General features: G+C 46.4%; 1 protein-coding gene across 6 annotated transcripts in view; it reads left to right on the forward strand.

Moving 5' to 3' along the window:
- The window catches only part of LOC128430074 (nuclear factor 1 B-type), a 59464-nt gene that overhangs the window by 5832 nt on the left and 26145 nt on the right, over positions 1-27487 (forward strand). The gene's annotated exons all lie outside the window — the stretch shown is intronic.

The raw sequence follows: 27487 nt of genomic DNA on the forward strand, positions 1-27487 counted from the left end.
TCCAGCAAAGTGTGAATACGAGATAGAAAAAAAAAGCATCCTGGTGCTGGAATAGTATTTGACGAGTGCGCATATTTACGAACTATGGTTTTATTTTACAGAATTGAATTGTCCTAAATAATTTTTTGGGCATCGACATCGAGCCAAAAGAATCCTGCATACTCATGATGTCGAGGCATATTCTGAGCACATGAGGTGACGTCCAACACGGACAATTCGAGCCCAAGTCTATCACAGGACATTCTTTTTATCATCCAAAATATACATTTTAAGCCACTATTTGATGTCAGGAACACAAGTTTTATTCTGATATTAAGGAGGAGAGGAAAAAAAGACAAATATTGGACAAATTCTTCACAAAAAACAGCCTAAAAATTGATGATGAATTACCTAATTGATGCTGCTTTTTAATTCTTTATTTACACATCAGATCTAGATATTTTTTCCTGAATTAAAGGCCCCTTGAACCACTCATTCAAAATGATTATTTTTGCTTCCTATAAAACAGGGTTGTTGCAGCACATAAATAAACATCAGTCATTCATGTCTTTTAGTTTTAACTTCCTCCCTTAATCTCTTGTCACCATAGGAATCCTCTCCAATCGTATTCCTCTGTGAGATTCCCCCTCCGTTAAAATCTGTCGCAGCAACACTGAACAACCACCAGTGCTCTGCCATTGAGGGAGACACGGTGCTATAGCTAGCTCATTGTCATCAAACCTTGAGCGCCATTTTGTGTTTGATAAGTGCCAGGGAAAGCAGAAGGCACAGCACAGAGACAATAATGGTTGCCACTGGCACCGGGGTTGGCATCAGACCCTCTTTTGTGTCTTTTGTCGGATGCCACCACCGCTTCCCTGGTTTGCATCTGCTGCATTTTTGAACGGTTCAGCACCAACATGAGAACGTTTCTCCCGTGCCGTTTTTTTTCTTTCTTTCATAATACGCACAATTTGGACGGTAAGTTAGCGCTCGCATTTTACGCTACAGACGATATTTCACCAGCCTTTATTTTAGGAAGAATGTGTTCGCTCAGGAGGAAGGGCATATTATTGGCAAGAAGATTCATTTTCGTGTTTTAAATGGATGGCGAACATACTGTTCTCCTTCAACATCGCATCGCACATCACACAAGCGATTATCACCGAAACCTTGGCAAATACAAAATAGCATTCTTTTACCGGGATCGCAGTGAAAGCGATCCTTTTTTTCCCCGTCTCCTTTTCCGTTTTTTGCAAGCCACAGCGTCTTTCTCCTATCTCCAAGTTACCAAGCAGTGCCCACTTCCAGACAATGCAGCCATATTGTGTGGTAGCGTGCGGCACGGCGCCATTTTGTTTTGCAACGTGCCAGGGAGGCAGGCAACTCACCAGTAATGGTTGTTAGAGGTTTGGAGGTTGGCATCAAACCCTCTTTGTCTGCCTGCAGCGTGCCTTTGATTCGTTGGTTGGCATCCGCAATGCAGTGGGCACGTTGGAAAGTTTTTTAGACAGTGGCAGAATGGAAGCTGCCGCCTTTGTTCTGCTGCAACTGCACGAAACAAACAAACACACAATCGAACACAAAGAAAGTGGTAAACAGCTCTGGCCGAAACCGAACCTGCTATTTGTGCGAGGTGCTAGAAAAAAATAAAAGCTCCCTAGCTTTGGTTTCAAAATTGTTCTCCCTGCTCTCTGGCACCTCTGCTGTGTTGTGTAATTAGATAGCTTAAAATATGTTCCTGCTCTTATTGACACCATCTTTCTTGTTCTTTTTTTTTCCGTGGCAAAAATCAAAAGTTCGGGGCACGTTTGTCCCTGATCCTGGTGGGCTGCTGCTGCCTGAGAAAGGTCGGCGGGTTGGCAGTGAGTGCGCGGGTTGAATTTAGAGAGGGCACTCAGCCCCCTTGTTCTGGGGCACAGACGCATTTAGCCAGGCAGGGCTGTAGCACCCATGTGCATGCCCAGATGAATGCCCGCTGGGAAGTAGGCTGGGGGCTGGGAGTGGGGGTTGTGGCATCCATTGTGCCAACTGGCTGCCTGTGTTCAATACAGGGCCCTGGCTTCTCACACACACACATCTACGCCCACAAATACACACTGCCGTTGAACACCAATTTTGATCTTTAACGGATAAAACAAGGGGTTCCATTCTTCTTTTTTTTTAAATCATTGCCTCTGCCCACTGGATTCATATTTTGCATATCCAGTTTGACAGATTGATGGAATAGCTGTAACAAGGCATGAAGATAATCGTCCTGTTAGGACATGTCAGAGCACTGTGGGCCTCGCTTGAATCGGCTTTTAGCTGCTCGTCACTATTCCTACGACAAATGAAAGAATGTAGGTATTGTTCTTACTGAAAAATCTCGGATCTGCTTATTTAATTGTCCTGTTCTCGTTACACATGCGCACAATTAATAAAATATGAGGATAAAATAAAAAAAATAAAATAATCAATCATGTCATCAGATTTACAGGAATCTTGGTCTTAAACAACCCCAGCTATAAATTAGTTTAGAAAACAAGGGGTATGAGGAAATACAAATCATTTCTAGCATATTGAGTTGAAAGGGGATTACCTCATAACCAGTGACAGAAAGGGAATGTCCAATGGCAGACTGCAGAAGTCAAGGTCAAGCAGCGATGCCATTACTCTGGTGCTGAAAGTTAACACGGCCGTAAAACATCATCACCTTGACCCCCGCCCCCAGCCCCCCATCGGTATCGCAACTTTTCACTTTTCCTTTTTTCACACTGTCATGATAGTTGTGCAAATGGATGGATTACCCCTGCGTACATGCTGCCCCGTTAATGGAGACCCTGTTTTACGAGTGCCTGACTTAACCTTTGGCCCCCGGGTCATGACCTTTGCAAAGAGATGTGGCCGGGTGTCCTCTGAAGTTTAATTGAGCAAATCAGATCAGTGAAAAAGCACCGTCGTGGTCACAGGGCACGTGGAGGAGAGGGACTTTTTTGGCCTTGGGGGGAATGGCAGTCAGTGGAGGGAGGCTTAAGCCCCCTTGTTGACCTCCTCAATCGGGGTCAAACCACGGCCGTCGCAGTTTCACCGGTGGTCTCTTGGCAACAGTTTTTACTCATCTCCCCCGCCACTCCTGGTCTGGCTGGTGGTCCCTTGGTTCGCTGGCCTAAGTGAGGGGGAGTATTCACCAGTGACCCCATGCACCACCCCACACCCACATATCCTCACTCCCCTCTCCGATCCCTCAGGCTGCGTAGTCTGGCTGGTCCCTATCTTCTAGACTGGCGTGTGGTAGCTGTTTGCATCTCGTTTTCCGCCCGGCTGCCTCGGAGTCTTTGGTCAGGCGGCCAGTGGCAGAGGCCTGACCTTCTGGGTCACAGTGGAGGCCTGTGACTAAGCACAACATCTATCCCTCCCTCCCTGCATCCCCTTATCCTCCTCTGCCATCAGGAATCACCCCTGCGGCACACGGCCCGGCCAAATGACTCTCTCACTCCTTCTCGCTCTCAGTCTCTTTTCTTCTCCCACTGCCCGGCTTTCCCCTCACGTTCCAGACTCCGACCATGACAGCTGTCCCAAGGCCCAGGCGCTTGGCCAGAGAAATAGCAGCTGGGTTTGTGCCAGAAGTGTGAAACAAAACTTGTTGTAAGCACACAGCGTTAAGGACGCTACTGTTTGCCTCCTCTCTATTTTGGTTAAGTCGAGTTTAGCTTCCTTTTAATTTGAAGTTTTTTTTTTTTCCAGTGAGATGATATTGGGAAAGAAAATGTCAGGGATGGCTCTTTCAAAAGCTGAGTGGAATTTTATTCACGGACATAAATTTTAAGCGTGGACGTTCAGAGCAGATTCAGTGGGACTGTAAAATAAAAAACCCTGGGAAAAACCTTAACCGATGACTCCGGAGCCATATAGAAAAACTCTTCAGAGTGAACTGCACAACCTTGTGCTTAGCTTCCATTCTGGCTCCCTTATTAGTATGCAATAGAGCCTGCGGTGTCTGGCTACCTCTCTCTCAGAGCCATAACCTATCGAACACATTCTCTCAATCTAATCCACTTAGAACTCCCTCCCAGCTTCACCGCTTGCCTTATTGATTTCCGCTTCCCACTAAATGTCTTCCCGGTCCTTTTTCTCTTAACCCGGGAGCTATTTATGTTTTGCAGTGATCTTTCATTCTTGCTTACTTCTTGCTTTCTTCTTCGCCTCTTCTTCTTTTCTATCTCTATTTCTCATTCTCGCTCTCTCTCTCTCTCTCGCTCTCCCTTTCTTTCTTGCGCTCCTCCTTTTTTTCCTCTCTCTTTCTTTCTTGCGTCAGTTCTTTCTGTCTGAAGGCCTTCGCCTCCTCCCCGGGATCTTTGGTTGTTTGTGATCTTCATCTGACTTTCCTCTGCCTTCTTCTTTCTCCCCTCCCCTCCTGCTCCTTCTCAAACACCAACCTGGGTGCAGTGCATCCAGGTTGCCTGGCTCAGTGTGAAGCTTGTGTTATTAGCAGCGGGGTTTTGCTCGAGCAAATACCTCAAGGCTTAAACAGGCCGTGTTACCTCCTTAGCCCTCTTTTGTGTGCCATGTGTACATAAATCTCCATGGAAACAAGGCAACTCGGAGCAGAGGCCACTGAGAAATGTGGATGCTTTCTTTCTCTGCAAAATTTACAACTCTCTTTTTGCCCGGCTGCAGTGTATTTAATTCGCTTGTGTCACAGTTTGCACTGTTGCATCCGTCAAAAAAAAGGAGACGAGACCTTTCTCCGGCATTCTGAGGCTGGGGCATTGTGTCCAAAAGGGCTTTTCTTGTGTGTTTCAGCAGGAGACTCGTTTTGCGTCGTTGTCTACACTGCAGTTTGTGTCATTAGTCTATGGTTAAGATCTCAGCTCGACCACACTTTCCCAGGCTTTTGGGGAGGACCCCAAATGCATTTCAAATCCCCCTGAGGCCACTTGACTGGAGGACCGGCACCTCCCACTCCTCGCAGATAGATTCCCAACCCCCACCCTGTCTGCCGGTCCTCCCAAATGAAGACAAATGGGTACATTCACCCCCTATCCCAGGCACTACACTGTACCTCACTGTCCTGCCTTTACAAAGCAGGCTCTCCCTGCTGCCGGAGTTTCTCCATCCAGTTGCTCCCCTCTCTTCACTTTAACATCACACAAGAGTTGCTGCTAGAAAAACGTTATGTTAGTGAGCTGGGTCTTTAGTGGAAACAAGGATTTAATTCCAGACGAGAGAAAGTTAGTTTCTTTTAGATTGAGGATTCATCTCTTTTTTTTCACATCGCGTTTTTTTTTGCAACTCAGCCTGGAGAGAAAAGCACTCTCAAGTGCAAGACTGAGACTTTCATGTAAAAAGCCATTCCCCCCTACCCAGGAAGAAGGCTTGTTAGGAACCAATGAAGGGTAGAACAAAATGAGAAGGGGTAGTTGGTGGGGTGTGATGGGGAACTTTGGGCAGGGACAGACAATCAGAGTGGTTGCCCAGGAGACACTAACTTCTGTGTGCAGCACCCCCCGCCCCGCACTGCCCCATCAAAGTCTTTTCAGTCCAGACAGGGCCGATCAGTGGCCCAGAGTGATGGTTGTCTCTTCTTTTGTCCGCGGGTACAGTACGTCTCATCACTGTTGGCTCGACGAGACCTGAGCGGGACAGAGAGAGAGAGAGAGAGAAAGGCCTGGCAGTGCAGCACGAAATGTACTTTTTGGGTGGGCGCGTTGCAGTTTTTTAGGGGTTGGGGGGGTTGGCGTTGAATCCCCAGAGGAGTTCTCCCCAATGTCAGTGCAGCAGGTCAAAGTAGGGATGTGGCGTCTGGGGCTTGGGAATGGCCTGCTCGGGGACGGATTCATCAGCGCCCCATTGAGTTGTCAAAGCGAGCTAAAGGGTTTCCACTCCTCCTTCGCATATGTCAGGTCCATGTCTCAAAAAACGCCCCCAAATTTAGAAACCAACTCTGGATCAGCAGAAGATGCCATAATATTGGCAAGTTTGTAAGAAATGTTATCGAAACAGTAGAAAAGGCGAGTCGGGTAAGAAAATCAGGCATTTATATTTTTAGCACTAACAAACATGTTGTCGTTTACGAAAAGGCAACCTTGGGGCTGTGTATGATTAAAGTGAGCTGTATAGAGGGAGTGGCAGGAGGAGAGGAAATATGGACACCATGTTGATTGGAACAGCATGGAAATCTCATATCTCAGGACTCCCAAACCAGCAGATGTTACAGATTTTCTACACAAGCACTTCCTCCATTGTGACAGAGAGATTTGGTTCTCACACTGCGTCTTTAAATCCAGGCATTAAAACAACAACGTGATGGAGTGTATAAATGGAAAAATTGTGGAATGCACCTTTTCCAAATTTCCGCCTGTTGGAGATTTCAAATGAAGAAATGAGACAGACATTCCACAGCAAATGAAAAATTGCTGTGAATGAAAATTTTAGATTTTTACACATGTTGAATTGAACTCAATCTAACAGCCCTTCCCTTTTGCGTTGACTTCTTTCATTAGATTAAGGCTACATCCATACTGCTACTTGATCTTTTCGGTTATGGCATAGCCTTTGCTGATTCGTCAGGCTCCTATCACAGGACCCGCTTCCGGGAGGAAACAGCCGGCTTCGTCCTCGGCTATCAGTGCAGAGCGCAACATGGATAATCGATTAAAAGCATTGCTGACCCTGTTGTCATTGCTAACAGCTGTTGTGCAGTTAAATTCAGCATTTAACAGCGATATAACTTCTTACATGTGTAGGAGTCATTCTGCAACTAGTTCTCGAATGCTTCACGTTTACATTTAGTTTTCACATTAAATCTTTGTATTGATGCATTAATAATAATACAAAGCCTGCGCTGTTGAAGTTTTTCACAGAGATAATCTGTATGATTTAACACTTATCCCTATTGCCATGACTAATGTCATTGGATTTAGATATTTTGATTCTTTTTATCTAGTGGGAAACACTTTTCCGATTTAGCGATGATGAAATAGTTTGGCCTCCCAAACTGGACAATCAAATCCAGTTGCTGTCTGGATCTTGTGATTAAAGTCTGCAGCAGCACCAGCAGGATGGTTAATGAAGCCCATTACTTTTACTGGGGGAAGAACAGGCCTTGTTACCACAGTGTCTTCTGAAAAGCCTATATGATCGCTCTCCAGATAGCTAGAATTCTTTTGAAATTGCCCCAACTCTCTCGGCTGGCACCAGGCTGCAGCTGGTAGTTTGAGCTAGTTTTTTTTACATGCAACACATGGGGACACGTGTTTACACTCATATACGCCCAGATACACGTGCATGCAGAAAAACAAAATCATGAAGTCATTTACTGCACACACGCTGCAGATTATTGCTCACTTCAGCTCAAAAAGACTACATTTAGATTCTATGAACCGCAGCCCCTCAACAACAGCGGTGCTCGGGCGTCTGGCAGGCATAAAAAAACTGAAAGTGCGAGCTGCTTTAAAAGCTTGTTCCGGATTTACCATGTCAAGATTGTAATTAGGCCTCCAACATGTGCTCAGACCTACAACCCACAATTACACTGTGGATTCTTACCAAAAAATAACTCTACTCCACCATCCCTCTCTTAAAACGCCTACATTACCAGGGAGGTTTGGCCAACGAGGGGTCAGCAGGCTATAACAGTCACTAGCTCTTTTGTTGTCCCACTGATGCCTGTCTAATAAAACGCAGACCCTGGATAATTTGAACTGGGTCCAGAAGGGCCGTGATGTAATCGTTGATCTTCCCTCATTGTTTTCACAGAGTTGTTTGCAACCTGTGGTCTGGGATTTCTACTGGCTTAACAGAGCTTTTTAAGCAGTTATGATAATGGCCCCAGTTGACCTACAGATGGCTAAATGAGTAATGCTCAAACTCATCATCTCTTATGGGATCCCAGCTGAGTCTGCGTGGTGTTTCCCAAGGACATCTTTATCTGCTTATGCAGCTCTGTTTTACAAACTATTAGATGCTCACTAGACATTTTCTCTCCCCTATTTTTTTCTTCTGTAAAACCACTGGCTGTAACTTGGTTTGCCATGTGTGTCTTGTTAAGGGCAGTTATGACAAATGGCAGCAGCTGTACAAACTAATCTCTCTGTTGCTTTCACACATGGCGCCCAATTAACAATGGACCACTGTGGGGCCCTAATCCACGGTGCAGCCATCCTCTGGTCCCGCTTGCCGAGCCAACTGCCCCAGGAGACTCTTTTACCCTGCGCTCCTGCTCGCCAGCCTCTAACTCCATTCGGATTGGAGGTGGCGAAGGCTACAAGGCGTTGGTGGAAACACGGTAGTCCCCTTGTTTGTCTCCGTGCTGACAATCCTGGTTCCCAACGCTAAAGAGCCTGGGTTTTATTTGTCACTTAGGGGTTCACTGGGATTAGGTTGCAGCCTTGAGAGTGTGTACGGTACATTTGAGCGTTTGGACTCAGAGGATCAGATGCACATATGAGCTCACTCGCATTCAGCTCGAGAGAATGCACTAAAACTCATGCATGCAGCTGATAGATTTAGCAAAGCGAGGGGCTCAACAGGTGGGTTTGCATTTGAATGTATGTGTGATGTAGCTTTCCTGTCAGTGTGCATATTTCCAGTAGTTGCATGATGATAAACTGCTGTTTCTTTGGGCCTCATATAGCTCGATGCATTGTGTGATGCACATCAAGTGTGTGGGAGAGAGCTAAACTTCCTCTGCAGTCTTATAGGATAATTTACAATAAGAAGGCAGGGGTATGTTAACCCACACTCTTTCCTAAAAACAAAATCCATGCACTTTTCCAGGATAGGTTTCAATGTGGGAAGTCCTTCTCTCTGCCCAAAAGTACGTCATGAGTGCTTTTCACAGCCCTGCTAAAATTCAATTTTAGATTCCAACTGATAAGACCAAAGTGGAAATAATGCAATTTTCAAGATGTCACTTGGATGCAAACCAGTGTGAATTGCTGTTTCCTTCTGATTCTTCACTCTGATGCACAAACAGGAGCCTGACACTCCAAAGAAGAGTGCTGAAGGGCCGATGGCCACCAGGAAAACGGTGCGGGGCCCCTGCCAATTCTATGACATGAATGAGACAAACGGATGAAGGAAAATGAAAATGGTCGGGGTGTGAGCTCTGGCAGGCAGTGCGAAACCAGTGCCAACTATTATGAATGGGAAACCGCTGCTGAGCTAATGAAAAAAAAAAAGAGAAAGAAGAAAAGATCTCAGTTTTTTCATCCGCCATCCAAGAATAATTAACTGCGTGCAGGCTTTCTGGTGAGGGTGGAGAAAGCCACGAGACACTTGACTTGTGTCTCGCTGCGCAGGAGGACAGTGAGACACAAAGACGGGGGAGAAACAGAAGCAAAAAAAGTTGTGTTATGGGGACAGAGGGGAGGGGTTATTGGTTGCTATCTATAAGGAGGGCAGGTGAACCCAAAAGTGGAGTAAAAACTGAAAATATCAAGATGTGTTTCTATAACACTTTGACTTTATCAAAGAAAATAAATAAAAGCCCCTGAAGTCAGATTTATCATAATGATGTTAAATATTAAGTTTGTAGATATAAAACCGTTTAAGACACTCTGTTAGCCAGAAATGTAAAACATGATTGTTGACATACCTTATCACATCTCTCTTTAGTATTTATAATTATATATCCTAATTTTTATATTATATATATTTACATATATGCAATGCACATAGCTCAGGGTGTGTGTTGACAGGGCATTAGGAATATGCAGCAATCATCATGTATTATAATGTAGTGCTGATGTGAATAGTTGGTGACTCGGTCGACAAAAAACTATTTCAGTGTAAAATCTAAAAATGTTCAACAGAATTGCTTATTTTTCTGTTTTTTAATCTTTAGAAATCAAATTCTCTTAAGCCTGTTGGTCAGAGATATCTTCATGGGCTCTGGGAAATTACGATGGGTATTTTCACTATTTTCTTTGTAAATAGCATTTAAAACTAAATTAAATAATTGAATCCATAATGCAAAAATAATAACTCGCTCCATCCTGTACCATACTGTCCCATAGTGTCTGTATCTCTTACAGCCTTTTGTTACAGTGTGTAGAAAGGATGACACGATGGAAAGATCAGAATGTGTGCCAGATGTACATACCATATATAGGACCTGACAAGGGTACAGGGTAGGACACCAGGCCGAGGCGCTGTATATAACATGTGCCCTTTCACGTACACCACATCCCATAGTGATAAGAACTATATGTACTGTATGTAAAGTAAAGAAAAGAACAGCTGTTAATGAAGCCCGATGGCCCGAGCTTCATGTGCCCAGACGGTTTTATACTTGAAGAGGTACATAGGGTATTTATCTGAGTTAGAGGGTATAATCAACCAAATCACAATATAAAGTCTTGTGTTTTAAAACTATATATATAGCAATTTTTTTTAAATGCATGCAGCGTTCAACTTTGAGCTCGCAGTGTTGGGGTCCTTGGGTCGGTTCAATTGCTTTTTTTGTATCTGAAGAGGCCCAAAGGCGCAGAAATGTATTTTAATCCATTATCGACTCCCGCTCCAGCCAAGAACATCGTTTTTGTTTTACCGTTAAACCTTTTCTTAATCGGCATCTTGTGTGCCACGAACATCACCCCCGCGCCGACAAAGCTCTCACTGTTTGGAGGCAAACGCTCAAAACAAAAAAAAGTAGTTTCCCCATTATGGCAATCAAAGCAGTGTTATCAGCGATCAACATGTTCTCACCCGGAGACAGAGAGAAGAATGCCCCATTGACTGATACTGCCTGCAAGGCCGGTCGCGCTGATCTCCTAAAGAAAAGACCAGTGTCGCTGGCAGACCCCCCTCCACAAAACTACACCCCCACCCCCCCACTCTTTGCCTTCTTCCCTCTATATATGTCTCAATACATGGGGGGGGATCCTAGAAAGGGGGCGAGCTGCAGAGGGCTGCATGTGTGTATGTGTGTGTGTGTGTGTCTGTGTGCGTGTATTGTCGAGGGGCTGCCGGGCGACTCTGTCCCATGCTGGCCGTGTGAGGGCGGAGGAGGAGGGTGGCTGGGGAGCTGAAAAGACGGAGCCGTCACCTGCCAGACTGCTGGAATGTTAATGCCGTGGCTCTGATAATTGGATTTTGTACACACCGTCTGTGAGGAACGTCCAGCAACTTTCCCCCTCTTATTGTTCAGCCCCGGCCCGGACCCTCAATAGGGCTTGTCTATGTTTATATAAGCACTCACGTCTCAATAAAGACTGTTTACAATGTGTGTGTGTGTGTGTGTGTAAGTGTGGTGTGAGTGTGTGTCACAGTGAAATTGTGTTCAACAGGGCAACTGAAAACGAGAGCAGGAGTGTGCAAGATCTGGCAAATATCAAACATATTAAGAGATTTGTTTGGTCTTAAAAAGGATTTTGCAGATTTTAGGGGTGTTGCAGTAAGAGCTTGTGTACACTTGGATTAAATATTTTTTTCTCCACATTGTACACTGAGACTTCACAAAGATTAATTCTTCGCCAACTGTTCAGTCCGCCACATTAGCGCCGTGTCCCGCACGCCCTGAACGCCGTGGCACAGTCGAAGGTAGGCACACCCACTCTGAGGTCAAAGGTGAGGAGGAAGGCGCTCCCCGTGGGCGGAATGTGTGCGAGGCGTACATGATCTGGGATCATTAGGGAAGTTATGGCTCTTGTTTGCGTCGGGTGGGGAGGGGTGGGGGGCTGGAATCGGGCCGGGAGCTGTGACGCACTGGTTTCCCTCTCCATGGCCTCCCATGCTATTTCCACCCAGGCTGCAGCGGCTTGAGCTGGTTAAACGTCTCGGCTGCACTGACCTAAATTCCACATATTCACCTCAGAAGACCCTTATCCAACCAACCGTTCCCCCCCCCCCTCGTCCCTATAGTCTTCCTATGCAATGAGTGTGTGCTTTATATGTATAAATGTTCCTTCCTGTACATAAGGAAGCGCCTTTTGAAAGAAAAAAAAAATCATCATGCTCCCAGCTGTAATCCCTCCGAGTAGAACTGCTTGAAACAATGACAGAGGGTTTTCGTTTGGCAGAGAGACCTGTTGTGGTTAGATAAACAGCTTCTAATTGCATTTAATCTGTGTTAAAGTAAGGCATTTGACACAATTACTTTGGTATGTTTACCAAGCAGCTGTTTGTGTGGATCTCTCTCTCAGATTGAAATGGATTTGGTTCACCTCGCTGGTTTTGTGGGAAAATAAGATGGTAGGCGCTCCATTAACTTATGCATGGATTCAACAGTTAGGAAATAGCAGCGTAAAGTCTATTTAGTTTGGGAACGATTTTATTTGAATTAAATTTACTTTGGTTAAGGAGCCTGATTTTCCTTTTGTTTAGGGATGTCTTTTTCAAAACCCATTCTAAATCATAGATCATCACCTACAGTATATTATTTATGAACAGCCTTATTCTTTTATGTCCAATTCAACTGAAACCAGGAGCATTTTACAAAGAGATTAGTTTTCAAAATGTGCAATGGGAAAAAATACAATCTGCTGTTGGCGCGTGAGAAAGCATGACTCTGTCTGTGCGGCCCTCCGTGTTTATCCACTTTTCCCTTTAACCTGGCAGTAGTGCGCTGTTGCATAAACAACGGTCTGGGCAGCCACCTTTGGGCTATTGTAGCCCTTCCACGGGCCTGAACTCTGGCCAAAAGGATGTTGTTGCAGGAGACTGCGCCGCGGCCAAAACATACGAGCCAACCAGAGGCCTCCGTTCCAGGAGGCGAGCGCTACACTGGACGATACCCAAAGATAGTGGTGTTTGACAGCACTTGGAGCGCCGCAGAAGGAGCTAGACTTGTAAATTCAAACAGAGAGCGATGATTTGGCCACCGCCGCTGAAAAAGAAACACGCTCGCTGCGAACGCCACGGACGAAATGACACTTGAGTCACATTATTGGTACAGGGCGCTTGTGCCCGTGTGATTCGACACGCCGCCTGTGTTTAGTATCCGTAATGAGGTGTTGCAAAATGCATGCTCTCTGCATATCTCGCTCGACTCACCCACCACCTGTATAAACAACAGTGGTGTTGCGAAACAGTTCCAGGGAAAGGCTCTTCCCGGGCTTGTTGTCAGAATGAGGTCAGCGAACACTACTCTTTCTTGCTCCTTCTCTCTCTCTCTCTCTCTGTCTCTCTCTTTCTCCCTCATTTTCACACTGTCTTTGCTCTTTGCTTGTACTTCTAGAGCACAGGAGGAATAAGGCCACCAGATCGACCTCAAGGCATCTGTCGCTGTATGAAGAGGCTCAGTTATTTCCATCAGGGACAAACAACAATATTTCCCCTCATAATCCAGAAATAATTTTTGTCATGTTTTGGTTCGGGATTATTTTTATAAGCGTGTAAATTTATATTTTGAATCACATATTGAACTTTCCAGGAAACTGACCAGAAAATAACCTGGTTCATCTGAAGTTGTAATGCACTGAATGTGCTTGAGCAATATTGTAGTTACTATAGAACTGTGGGGCTTTGGGGAATCTGTTCAATTCCACTTGTATGTTTTCTTAGTTGGTAACGAGGAACAGGAGGTTGCTCTATTTGAATTGCCTCATCATGACATCATCTGACCCCCGCCGTCGTTTTACTGCGCAGTCGCACAAGAAAGCGCGCGTTGAGACCAAAGAGGGGTGCAGGCGTATCGTATGCTCGAAGTTGAGGAAGCAGCTCAAAGCGCCGCCCCACCGCCAAACGCTCCCAGAGGCACCGGTGGTGGACCGCTCCGTGTCTGGTACACTGTAACAGGATCTCCAGAGAGGAGCACAAAATGGGCGCTTTGTGTCTCAAGATTTGTCCAGCCAAAACCAGATAAGGAAACCCAACAAGGGTGAGCCGAAGGAGCAAACCTCTGCGACTTGAGCAAATAACCTTTAATCTAGGTCACTCAGCCAGATAGGGCCAACAGCAGCGGTAGCCTAATGACCAGCGACGACATAAGCGGTGACGTTAGTGATAAAGAGAAGGTTAATATGGTTATTCTCAGTTTTCAATTTTTTTTTATGTAATGATTATTTTCAAGGGGGCTGTTTGTGTTAATGGATCAATAGCTTAAATATTAGTGAACTGTTTATTGAAGGTCTAGGGTTTATTCCTCATATGGTCATATCTGCTAAAGTATCCTTGGGAAGGAAGCTTAACCTTTCTCCACTATAGTGTTTGACTTGTTTAACCAGGGAGTTTGTTGTAGATAACAGGAGTTCCTGCACGTTTTATTTCTTGAACACGAAGACCTGAACCCTGCTGGTGCAAGTGAACAAGCATTTTATTTGGCCGATCCCACACTCTGATTGCAGCAGTGACCCGATGGAGCCCAATCCACATGGCAGTCAAAACAAGGCCCGTGCATGCCTCCTCCCCATTACTGTGGCCAGCACCCTGGGGCTGTGTGTCGGTCTCCCTCTGCCCACATCTCCCCTACACGGCCCAAAAAAAAAAAAACCATCAATGGGAAGAGGTGGGGGGGGAAAAAACAGGACCAGATCGCTACATGGACCATATGTGTCGGCGAGACCACAAAATGCTGAAGCCATTACTTGGCCCATTCTAGCGAAATTGAAAGCAGGAGCCAGCATCAACAGCAGCAGCAGCAACAATAGCTAGTTTTGGCTGGGTGCATGGGGGCAGTGTCAGGAAAGCCCAGTCAGATGGTAGTGCTCACGCTGACTTGTTGACGGCAGCAGGCTGCAGACGGCTGATGTCTTGTTGTCATAGCACCAGCTCCTCCCTCTCACGACCCCTGAGTGATGACGCTCGTCTGCTCCTCTCTGTTTCAACTTTGGAAACGCGTCTGCATGTGTGTGGTTATAGAAAGCCCCCCCACCCCCCTTTGGATTCAAACTTGTTTGCTTTTATGAAGAATAAACACCTAATTTTAATTATAAGACCCGGGCGGGACCGATCAGCGCTATAAGATTACATTACATGAGCTGAAAACTATTTACGCAACACTGTCTCATGTTCATCTTATATTAATGATGAAACATTTGTCCTGCTGCCGTGTCATTGTAAGCTGCAACACTACTCTTGCACTCTGCGTTCTTTTAAAAGGGCCGGCATGAACAGTATCCTCTTGGCGTTTGTTTGCTGCGCCCGGTATCCAGCTTCTCTTATACCTTCATGCTGCCATATGTCTTGAAGGAACCACATGCAACTAACGCATTAGTTCAGGGTGTAGCGTTACACGCGGCACACATCTTGCATTGTGATTGTTGGTAATTTATGTGCAAGATGATTTTAGATTTTTTTTTTGCCAAGTTTAAAAAAAGTTTTTGAGGGGGAATAATTATTTTCTCATGAGAAATACAGATATTATTATCGAGGACTTGTTCTTCTTTGCGTGTTCTTTTCGTTCCCTGCACTGTCTTTGTCTTCATATGTGACTATGTGTGTTTTTTCTTCCACGCTCGGCCGAATTCCTTTCAGCTGAGTTATCCGTGGTGGCTCGCGCACTCAGCTCTGCCTGTCTGGTGCCACTGGGTTTAGGTATCATCTCAAGGCCCTCTGCTGTAAAGGGAACATTTACTGGGAAAATACCCCCACTGAAGCCCCTGAAGGTGGGATCCCATGCGGCCGTGTTTGTAATCTTTTCTATGTATTTCTTTTGGTCGTACGACGGCGGGGTGTTCGAAGGATAAGGGCTCATGGAGAAGACTTATCTTCAAGCGCGCGTCTGTCATCTGCTGCTGCAGACAGAGTGCTCTTTCATTCGCTCCAGTGAAAGAGGGTTCACAGAGATTTAAGGGCCAGCATTGTTTGTGCTCCGCGATGCTTAATCACTTTTGATTGGACACCATATTAAAACTTGGGCTCTAGACGAGAGAGAGAGAGGCTCCGCGTCTAAAACAAGGAGCCCGTCCTCTGCAAAAAGGGGGCGGCGCGGCCTCGCGGGGGTGGGTGACGGGGACAAAAGACATAGTGAGAGAGCGATGCCAAAGAGACAGAGGAGATGAGGAGAGATGAGAGAGGAGGTCTTCAGTAAAAGTTAATGCCAAAGCTCCCAACAATTCTTCTTGCATCAGACTTAAAAAGTGGATGTAAGTTGTATAAACACGACAAATAGTGCCTGGCTTTCTGCATCTTTGCTTCCCATGTGCCATCTTTGCCCGAGCTCAAGGAGTAAGATGGCGGCTTATTCCTAAAGCACTTCACTTTCTCACACACACCCCCCCCCCCCCCGCACTCCATTTCACTGCAGCGCTGATTACACATAGTGTTTACATATTCCATAGAGCACAGTGACAGAGATAAACCTCTCCTGATGCTTATCCCCTGGCCACAATGTGGAAACCACTAAGATATAATGTAAACCAAACGTCGCAGCTGCCCTTTCATGTCTCAAGTGCCAGTTCTGCGTGCTGAGCGAGAATTTTGCGAGCCCGGCTTTAAGTGGAATTGGCTAAATTGGAGTTAAAGCCATCACACGTTTTTCCCCCTTTTAATGAGTAAGTGCATTTTCACATGGTAGCACTGAAATACTTGTGTGGAGGTACTTGAAGGCCCTCAAAAGTCTCCCAGATTTAGCACTGTTGATTTTCTTTTCTTTTTTTTTTTTCACAAAATAAACATTACATTCACTTTAACCAGCTCATCTCTCTTGATGATTGGTCATGGAAAGTCTGAGTAGTTCGCTCGGGTGAAGAGGAGCATTTGACACACATAGCTCGGAGTTTGGGGATTGAATATTTGTGGCAAGGGACGTGCATTTGATAAGAAATGTGATTAATGATCCGCACATCAGCAAAAGGCGGGAACGCTCCCCCCACAAAGTAGGTTGGGGGGATTATACAGAGGGGCTGTGCTTGGAGGACTTTTTCTTGGCATTAATTGGCCTGTCTCTCCTGTGGCTGCAAGTATCACTGTCACTTTTCCTCAGCCCACTGCGATCTGGGCATGTTATCACTCTTGAGGTCCTTTACAGTAAATGTGTCACGGGGAAATTGCACTGCTCTAAAAATACCCTCGCATGTGCATTTCCCATCGTCTCACATTTGAGTTGGTGAGCGTCTCAGGTCGCCGCCAAGAGTAAAATCCAACTGCTTAAATCATCAAGGCACGAAACACTTTGAGGCCGGCTCGTATGTTTTCTGCCATTCAGGTTACAAGCTCGTGAGGTGCTCTGCATCGACGACAACAAGCTCCACTGCCTTAACATTAAGTTTAGTCCACAGGTTCCCCCACAGCTCCTCCTGTAGCACCTGCACCACACCCTTTTCTTATGAAGTGCCGGCAAATCGAGAGCGCTTGCGGCAGGACTGCTGCTCAGTATGCAGAACCTATCGGGACACACAACACACACACACACACACGCGCTGTCATACTCTTAAAGCTGTATTTACCAAACAGCCTGTACTACAGTTGCCAAGGTTAACAAAGGGAAATGAGGCTGCTGTCTTCATTAATGAGAAGTGCTCTGTCAAGTCGAGCCGGTTTGTAATGTACCCTCAGATACTCTTTGTTGGAACGACTCCACGACCTAATAACTCTATAAAATGCCTCTCATTGTGCCACACGCTTCAACCTCAGTCATTTTCATCAACAAATGTGGGAAGGTGGTTAAGTCAGTGTAAACTATGCGGACGTCGTCTCAGCCTTGACGGACTTGTTTTCTCTCCCAGCTCTGAGTTGCCTCCATAAATCTAAAACTAATCCACCAAGTGCGAGCTCATCCCTCTTAATTTGTTTGCCCGCTTTACGTCCATGAAGATGTTCTCCAGTGACATCTAAGCCATCACATTGACAACCCCAAGTGGCTTCTAATTCTCCGACTGATTCTTCTCTTACGGCTGCTTTGAAGCTCCCTTTATTATGCTTGGCAAATTTTCTTTTCCTCCCTCCTCCTCCTCCTCCTCCTCTTGTTTACGAAAGCGTCTCGATAAGGCGTTTCGCTGCGCGCCATACTTGAACTTGCAGTCTGCCACTCGGCCACTTGGGCAAAGCCGAGGCCTACTTTAATCAAGACATGAGAATGACCCACTTCATCTCTTGCTAATTTGTTTTGTTTTTTTATGGGAAAATAAGGGACTTTAAAGAAGTGATTTTGCTGCCTTGTATAAGCTCATATCAAAGTGATATCTGTGCATTGAAGTAGGCTATGCAGACATAATTCCTCTGTGGCTTTCTGCTTCTACATATGCCAGAACCCTGTTTTCCACACTCTTGCGTGATAGCTTTGAATCTCTTTGCTTGGCTGTTTGTATGAAAGCCGGCCTAATCTGCTGTAAAACAGAGAAGTGGCCCTTTTTACGAGGTGCTAATGGCCTCCTAATTCTTGGGGAAAGGCAAGTGACCAATTCATTCAGCCAAGCATTTACTACCTATTGCCCTTTGACCCCTCCGCTGACATGTTGATTTTACAGTCCTCAATGCTGTGCACCATCACATATGCAATTACCGTGCATGGCAGTGATTCATGGTCATGGAATCACCATATTATAAAGAGCATGGGTACATTTTAGTGACATCTTTGTAATCTTATACAATTCAGCCATGAATTAGTCAGATCATCAAAGACATAATTAAGTGTTATGCATTGCTTAAAGTGATTTTAAAAGTTACATGAGTGAATCAGCACCTCTCTGGCACATATTTAACACCAACAATTAAAATAAGTTGTATTTATTGCAGTGCGATTTTACTAGATATTACAGTTTGTTTTCTGTGTACATGTGTCACTTCAAAAGCTTGTATATCTAACTATCCATATCATTCAATTAGCTAACAGCCTGTGCTCCCTTCTCTCCAGCAAGCCGCTTTACTAGGCCTTGTTGTCTTTATGGTTTCCTCCGGCGAAAACGCGCGTAAACAGCGGTGGATAAAACGAGAGGTGATTTAGTGGCCTCGTCACAATGCGCCCTGCTCCGGCGGCCGCTTCCTACCTTTGTGTGGTCGAGGGCTCAGGGGTGCGGCAGCGGATACACGGCCCAGGTCCCGGCAGGCTCCGAGGAGGGAAGGAAACCTGGTGTCAAAGGTGATCGCGAGCTGCTCCTGTTATCTGAGTAACAGACACTTTGCAGTGAGTGTCGCTGACTGTCAGTGCCTAAATGTGTTGTTCGGATACTATTAACTAGTTTTATTAAAAAGGTGTCACCACTTTTTTTTAATTCCTCCACATTTAAGTGTTCACAACAAAAGGAAAGTAAAGCATATGTCAAAGCGCCACAAACCAGAGTCCAGTACAAACCATGTTGCGTGCAGACTGCTGCATTCTGCTGCAGGCTTTCTTTCCCCTGCTCCTCTCCTCACAGGCCTCTCCTATAACCTTGAGAGAAGCCCGCGCAGGCCCCAAGTTCAACGAGTGCATGAGGCATATTTTCGCTGAGCGTGCTTGGACCGCCCCACTAAACCCCTCGACCCCCTCCCCCCACCCCCCCCGTCCCTCCTCGCCATACATACAGCTTTTTTTTTCTTCTCCCCTCCTCCTAAAGAGGACTCCCTGTAGGCCTCGCCTTTCACAGTGCCTGTAAAGGAAATACATTATGTGTAAAAAGAATTCCATATGGTGTCATATGATCTGTGTAATTCTCTCTCAATTGATAGAAAAAAAAGTCACCTTGTACACACAATTCTGTCCTTTGTGAAAGGCTGTGCAGCCCCTGTACTGTATGTCCTGGCCGGTAACATAAATTCCACTTATTTTCTCTGAGTCTCAAACATGTTCCTCTACATGTATGACACATGTAATTATATTTGGAGGTTCTGCCCAAGTGCTTACACTAAACACACATGTGTTGTTTATTTATCACGGTTCAAAAAAACTGTTGAGCAGTTCAACAGGGGAAACGCTGATAAGAAGACTTGCCACCTCCTTCTTCCTGTGGCTGACTTTGGCTGCCGTGGTTTACAGTGAGGCCTCCTGCCTTGGCTGAGGTGGAGGGTGTGTGGCAGTCCTACGGGTAGGCTGTTCCCAGGTGAGCCCATGCCAAGTTCAAGTGGCTTGGAGCATGCCCCGCACCGCGAATGGGAAGTGTTTCCTTCAAGGCTGCCAACCTCTGCGAGTGTAACAAGCCTGTTGAGCCGTCAGTGTCAGTGAAGAGATACTTATTTTTTTTATTCAAGCAGGCCTCAAGGAGAATAAAAAAACTTAAGAGAGATGAAGATGTTTTGCCAAAAGGAGGATTATTCTTTCTTGTTCCCATGATGCAATGCTGTGGCTAGCATCAAGAGATTATGGTTTTATGGCCTTCGGACCGTTGTCACTCTGTATTCAGTGCATCTTTAGTGAAGTGAAACAACTGAAATCCTCAGTTTGAAGACATTGTATAATTTTGATGAATGAAAATATTGATTTAAGGCAACAGAGAAAGATCCTTTTGAAGGACATCGGTAGAGGAGGAGTTCAGACAATGGAAAATCACTTGGAGGCAAATGTCATCAATGCATTTGACATCCGTGTAATATTTCTGTTAACATTTGTCTGCCTGGGAGGCACCGCTAAGTGTTCAGGAGAGGAAAAATGGAAACTCTACGTAAGCGTATGAGCACTTTTTTTGTGCCGCTTGCTGTTTGAACCAGCATCAGTGAGGGGTGTGGGTGAGAATCGCTGCACAGAGACGACTTTTCCAGAAATATAAAACAAAGACAGCCCTGATTGCCCTGTGTGCCTTCCTGAGCTGAACCAGGCAGAGCAGGACTCATCTCTCTCCTCATCCCTCCCTGCAGCACTCACTGTAAACCCTATTGGCCCTCCCACACACCCCTGATCTGCAGCGAACAAGCGTTCTCGCATCTCCGATAAAAGGAAAACAACATGCTTGAACGAGTGGAAAGCATGAACTGTGGGAGCCGGCTGTGAAGGGGTTGTGAAGGCCCCAGCCGTGTAGCCTGAGTGGACGAATCCTAGCTGGCTGAGGAAGTGGAGGAAGGAGGGCAGGGAGGGTCGTGCGGGTCGGGAAGAGATCTGCGTGCGGCTTACAGGGAAAAGGGGAATTCCTGTTCCTGTACTGAAAAGTGATGGAAAAAGTGACGGCGAGATCTCGCTCATGCCGCTCTATGTCAAAACAGCCGGGCCCTGCCGTCATCTGTGCAAATATTTCAAGAGATTATGGTTTGGGAGCCTCGTGGGAAAGGCTGAAGCCGAGCTCTGAGGACAGCCCGACTTAAAGTTGCTTTTAATAGGAAAGCCTTCCCTTTTTAACTTTATCAGAGCAAGAATATAACCGCAGAACCACTATCTTCGGGGTACCTTCAGACAAACTGAAACCTGCCGAGTGAGTCACACTGACAATATCTTTGTTCTATGCTTGACGAAACAAATGCTCGTTACGTTCTCGTCCAAAATAGCAAAGGAAGACCAGGCTTGTCTTGCCTGAGGACACAGCGTGCCTGCTTTGCGTACATTGAGTTCAATGTTACCGCAGTTTGCAATGCAAATTTGGTTTGTTACATATCAGATAATATGGCCCCAGAACCCAGAGAAGCTGCCAATGTCACATGGGACCAAACAATGCAGCCGCATCTCTGGATGCCATGCTTTGCTGCAACATTGTTTACGAGTCTCAAACAACAGAATCTGAAATTAATTTAGCGCCTCCCCTCTTCCCACTGTAAACCGGTGCTGTGCAGCCAAACCACATGTTGTTATTCCTGCAGTGGCAGAGGGGGCTGCCCCAGCAGGCCTTAGTAGCACAGAACAGATTTGCCCTGTGTTTTTGCCAGGAATGTGGAATAGAGCGCTCTCTCTCTCTGCGTGTGTCTCTCTCTGGCTGTGAATATCTTGCTTAGCATGCACTTAAGTATGATTTATAAATCACACACTTGTGGTGTGGCAGTGGGAATACTCTGTTAACCCTGAGAGATAAGATTTGCATTTTGATCTCCTGTAAGACCGGGATGTTTTGTCATGATTATACAGTGCTTTATTGCGGTAAGTGACGGGCTGCTGACTGCATTGAGTCTCTGGGTGTTTGTGTTTCAACTGTGCATGGGGGGCCTACAGCCACAAAGAGTAAAACCTGGCTTGCACCTTCACCGCTGTGCGTTGGATACCTCCAGACAGTTGGAGTATCCAGGAGGAGCGGAGGAGCTCCACTGTCTCTGGACCGCTGCCAACACTTTGACCTTGTGGCGGTCACTTCCTTTTGAATTATGTGAGAGCCTGTTTTATGATGCTGTTTTTCTTTAGTTTTTTTAAATCGCTGCTCCATATCTGACTATGAGTCACCAAACAGGCACTTACCTGAAGCAGTGAGAACCACCAATGCTTTTCTTTATAAGAGCAGTGGTTTTGTCAAATTACTCCTATAATTTCCCCTGTTGCTCTAAAAGCTTCACGCCCTGGTCTTGTGCCAGTGAAGAGACCCGAACTCCACTCCCTCAAGAAACCCTCTTGGCCCCGAGCCTTGATCCCCATGGATGCTTTGATTTGGGCCAGCTCCGACTGGGGGCCTCTGAAAGCCCTGTCTCCGGGCTCATTAACAGGAAAGGAGGGGTTTTACTGGCCATGCGGCAGGCAGCCGGCATTAAAAAACCACCAACAATCTCGCCTCCTACATCTGAAAGACTCACAGCCTAAAGAGTTAAAACATCTTTCTATCATTACTGCACTATTTGGGAGTTGGGAGTTCTGAAAAGTGGGGGCAATATTAGAAATTAGGCTCCACGCTTTGCCAGAGGGTACAGTCCTCACCCATGTGGTGCATACGTAATATCTTATCCACATGTAGGCCAAAACCTCAGCTTCAATACATATTAATTGCTTGATCCAATATGAAGCGGATGACAGATGAGGAGAAATGATGATGCAGCAGCACAGTAGCCGGGATAGTAAAGAAGAAAGCTACAAGACTGCGTTCTTTTGCACCTGCTGCTTCATTCCCTACTGGAGTTGTAATGGCAAAAATAAACTGGCTCGACATCTGTTGGCAATGTCAGTAGTCTGTTTTTATGCTTGTAATGACACATTAAACTCTGTGGTTGATTCTCCCCCTTTCTCCACCCGATGTCCCGTTCCAGGGGAGCAGTGCCAGCAAAATCGTCTGAATGAGTGCACGCTTTGTTTTCTTTGTCTGTTTTGGGCCAAGATCTGGTCTTAGATGTGGTGGCATTCTATGATCGGATAAATCCTACCACGTCCCCAGTTTAAAGGTGTGGGCAGGCGTGTGTGTGTGTGTGCGCGCTTCACCACTGCTCCCTTGGCAGAGCTCAGAGAGTGCAAACAGTGGCAATGGGTGGCAGGGATCCTTGGTGGCCTCTCGCCCAGCTGGAGTTGAGCCATTTTGCCCTGCGAGGGAGCACCCAGTCGCCCTGGCTTGGCCTGCTGCTCTCAGCCAGTGGGAACTCCTCTTGGCTGAGGCCTGACGCCTCCGTAAGCGCTGACAATCACTGACACATCACTGGCAGAGGACTCGCAGACACAACATTACACAGGCCTTCAGTCAAAATGAAGTGGCCTTGCTTCTGCAGCTGAAATAAGACAAGAAAAAATGAAAAGAATTATCGGCATCAAAAAAGAACGACACAATGTAATAAGAGGTTGTCTTATTATTTTTTTTGTATTTACAAGATTTTCTTTTACAAATAGATTTTTGCTGGCATAGAGTTGTTGAGTGCAGTTGAATGTCCGCTGCCTGTTTGCTTCAGGGGTAAGGCTGCACTGCTATACGCGTGGTGGGTGCGAGATAAAGATGTAGGTGCCGTTGCAGTTGCTTATCAGGGCAGAGCAGAGCGCCATTCAGTACACTAATAAAACGACAGACGTGCCAGCTGCGTGTCAGAAAATCTGGGTAATTTGCTTCAGATGAATTTCAGAAAAGTGCGTTTGAAAACCAAACAATAGCAGTAATGTGTGTTTGTGTGTGTGTGTGTGTGTGTGTGTGTGTGTGTGTTGAAAGAGAATTGGTGGCTAAAAAGCAGTTGAGACCTCGCTAGTATCGCAACCAGGCTGTCCCTGAACTATGATCTGTGGGCCAACTCGTCTCTCTTGGGAGAGTGGGGAAATTCCCAGACCCCCGAAACACCCCCACCAGTGAACATTCCCCCCCTACCCCTCCCTCTGGACCAGTCGAGACGTGCAGGTTTGAACCCTCTCTCTGTGTTTCTGGCCTCCCATGCCCATTGCCACTCAAGCAGCGGGGGTCCGGTGCATTTGTCTCATAATTATCCGAGTGTATAGGGGGGTTCTGAAGATGAAAGAGGCGAATCACAGAGCTCCTCTGTCAAAGGTCTGTCTGCCTGACTGGGGGGTTTTGGATCTATCTCCCTTGTCCCCCTTTCTTTCGCGGCATCCAGCGCCCACCCCACCACCTCTATACTCCGTCACACACACACACACACACACAGTCTTACTTTTCCTAATCGCCGACAGTGAACGCTCGTGCACAGGCCCCCGCACCCCACCCCAGCAGCCACCCCGCTGATTCATTCACAACTACAAAACTGCAGAAATACCCCCCACCCTCACATCCTGAAAGACTTCAGACTCTCTTCTCTTTTTTTTCTTCTTCTCCCCCTCACATGCTCCGCCCACCAGCCCATCGGCTAGCCGCCCACCTCACCCGCGTGACCCCCCCCAGCCACCCCCAGCCTTATCCGCCTCCTCTTTTTCTCCCCTGCACCCCCCCGCCACCACCTTTCTCCTTCTTCTCCTCTTAACTACTGGCTAGGAGTTAATGGACTGTTTTGGCTAGTCTCCAGACGGTGAGTGTCACCTCATTAGCCTATAGCGGCTCGCTCCCAGACTGCTCCTTGTGTGTGTGTGTCTGTGTGTCTGTGTGTGTGTGTGTGTGTAGGAGGAGGACTACAACGACGGAATGCCATTGGTTTGCCCCCCCTCACCAACCCTCCCACCATGCACCCCTTACCCCTCTCCCCTTCCCACCACTACAATGAATGAGAAAACACGCATGCATAATGAAATCTATAGTCTCGTCCTCACTCCGCCCTCCATTCCCTCCTTCCGCCACAGCCGTGCATTAAAAAAAACAAAAAAAAAACGCTCCTGCTTGGAAGTTTGCCACCGTGGAGGAAAAAAAAAAGTCTCTTCGAGCGATGTGGCCAACCTTCCACCCTCGTATGGACCCATTCTTTTCTATTCGGGCTCGCCGAATGGCAGGGTGGCAACAGCGGGCGAATGTAAATGCCACCCGGTCCTGCCAGTCAATTATGCCACAACAAAGCTAATTGTTTGTTTGGTGCATACCAGAAAGATGCCGAGGTTGGCCATTGATGGGCCCATTGTTTCAGCGCAGATGCTAAGTTCCCTTTTTCTCACAGGCCAGACTTAACGCTGATTAAACCTGTGAATGAGGAGTCTGCACTTTTGGAAAATCGGCTCATACATGTCTAAACCATTTGAAGGCCTCATCCACAAATTATTTTCACTATCAATAAACCGTTTCATTTGTTTTATCCACTAATTTATTAAGTTTTTCCCCCCCATATCTCTCAGATTTCTTACTTTAAGGATTAAGATTATCATTGTCATTCATTGTCACTTTTTTGGCACATATTATTTTTGACGACCATGTAGGGATGTGTCTTAACACTTAATGCAATGGAAGGTGCCAGGTGCCATGGAGGAGATAAAAAGTTATTGCAGTAAGCTGACAGGAAGGGAGAGAACTAAAAGGGACACAGTAAAAAGCATAGAAAAAGAAAGGAATGTAATAAAAAAAAGGCAAAAGGAAAGGCAGCATTGTGAGAAAACGACAAACACAGTGGGAGGAGGTGGAAACCATAAGTGGGGCGCTGCGCTGACTAGAGGCCAGCTTGGTCATTTTTCACGGGATAGATGATCCACCGTGTCGCGTTGTTCAGTTTGTCTGCAGCTCGGTTTGACTGCATCGCGTATGTACGGCACAGCTCGCCGCAGGATGCCGGGTCGGCGGAGGTGTGTGTGTGTGTGTGTGTGTGTGTGTTTACATGTGGCAAGACTACACAGAGTGAGTGTTTTCAGCTTTGTATGCACAGGGATCGAGTCGTGGACGCAAGTAATCTTCATTTCACAAATTAAAAGGTGGAGAAGTTGAATCTAGATGGCTTAACCCTCATCTGCATCTTTGGTGTTGTGGCTGTGTATCTCTTTGTGCTAGCCCGGTTCCTGCGTCTCCTCTCTCGGGCCGGTGTGGCTAATGATCCGTCAGTCCATTCAGTCCCTTGTTCAAGGCCCACTCGCCACTGAATGTGCTCCCTCCCCGTCCACACTGTTTGGTGACCTCAATGAGGAGCCTGTTGTCCTCCCAGCTCGGTTAAAACGCTCTCCTCTTTTCACTGCCGTGAGAGTTTACGGAGGAGAAGGCACAGAGACCCGGCGCAGAGAAAGAGGGCCCGCTCTTCACCGGCATTAGTATGCACTGATTAGAAACAAACACACACTGATGATCTCCATGCGTGCGCACCCATACACACGCATATGTGTGTGTGTTCAGATACACACACACAAGTGAGCCGGGTCACACACAGTCAACCACGTACAGACAAATATACACACAAACACACTCACACACACACACACATGCTTGTCATTGTTCTTGTTTGGGCTGGGATCCCACTTGATTCCATAAGTCTCAAAACCCTGACAGTCCTACTGTGTGTGTCTGTGTGTGTGTGTGTGTGTCTGTGTGTGTGTGTGTGTGTGTGTGTGTCTGTGTGTGTGTGTGTGTGTGTGTGTGTCCTCCTGCTCTATTGAACAAGTCTGTGGTGTCTGTCTTGGAGAAAAGAAGCAAAATGTCATTGTTCTCACAGACGTTTCAACTTTGCCCCCTCTCACTTTCTCCCAGCCTTTCTCTTATGTTCGTCTGAATCTGTGTGTGTGTGTGTGTGTGTGTGTGTTTGTGTGTGTGTGTGAGTGTGAGTGTGCCTCTGTGTGTAACTCATCCTATTGTACCTGCATTCCCCGTCAGTTGCAGTCATTTGATAGGGTAGCTATCGGGATTACCAGGTGCTCCTTTAAGTCAATAAGACAGGTCAACTAGCCTTGTTCCAATTATGAGATAATAGTTACAGTGTCACACAGTGAATGTGAACTACTGGTGGAACACCATCTTAGCAACACAATACTCTCCATATCTGTCTGGTCAGAGGTATCAGTCTTAATAAATGATGAACAGTAATAAATGGGAGGGGTTAACATCCACAAATACTAAAAAACATTTAAAATAGTTAAACCAAGAAGACTCTCTGCATTTGAGTTTTTATTTCACTGCTGTCAAAGCTCGTCTTCCTTGTGAGACAGTGCCACCCCAAGATGGCGTCCTGTTCCCATGCACATTTGTCTCCCCTCACCCACGGCGGCAACATCTCTCTCCTTTCGGCCGGGTCAGGTGCCAGCCCCTTTGCAGAATGCCATGCACGAGCCCGGGTGGGGGGGCGCCGGGATGCCAGCATTTGGTGTGTGTGTGTGAATGTGTTTGCAGGGAGGGGTCAGCGGTGCGGGGGGCATCGCCAGTTGGCAGGCTGGCACACAATGGCTGGCACGATAAGATCCTCCCTCTTTTGCGGGCAGATTTCCTCGCCCATATCTTTTGTTTGGCTCTAATTTGGGTTGCGGCTCATCCTGATAAAGGCCACTTTGTTTAGACAACAAAGCGCGAGGGAT

This window comes from Pleuronectes platessa, chromosome 23 (genome assembly GCF_947347685.1).
Source record: "Pleuronectes platessa chromosome 23, fPlePla1.1, whole genome shotgun sequence".
NCBI lineage: Eukaryota > Metazoa > Chordata > Actinopteri > Pleuronectiformes > Pleuronectidae > Pleuronectes > Pleuronectes platessa.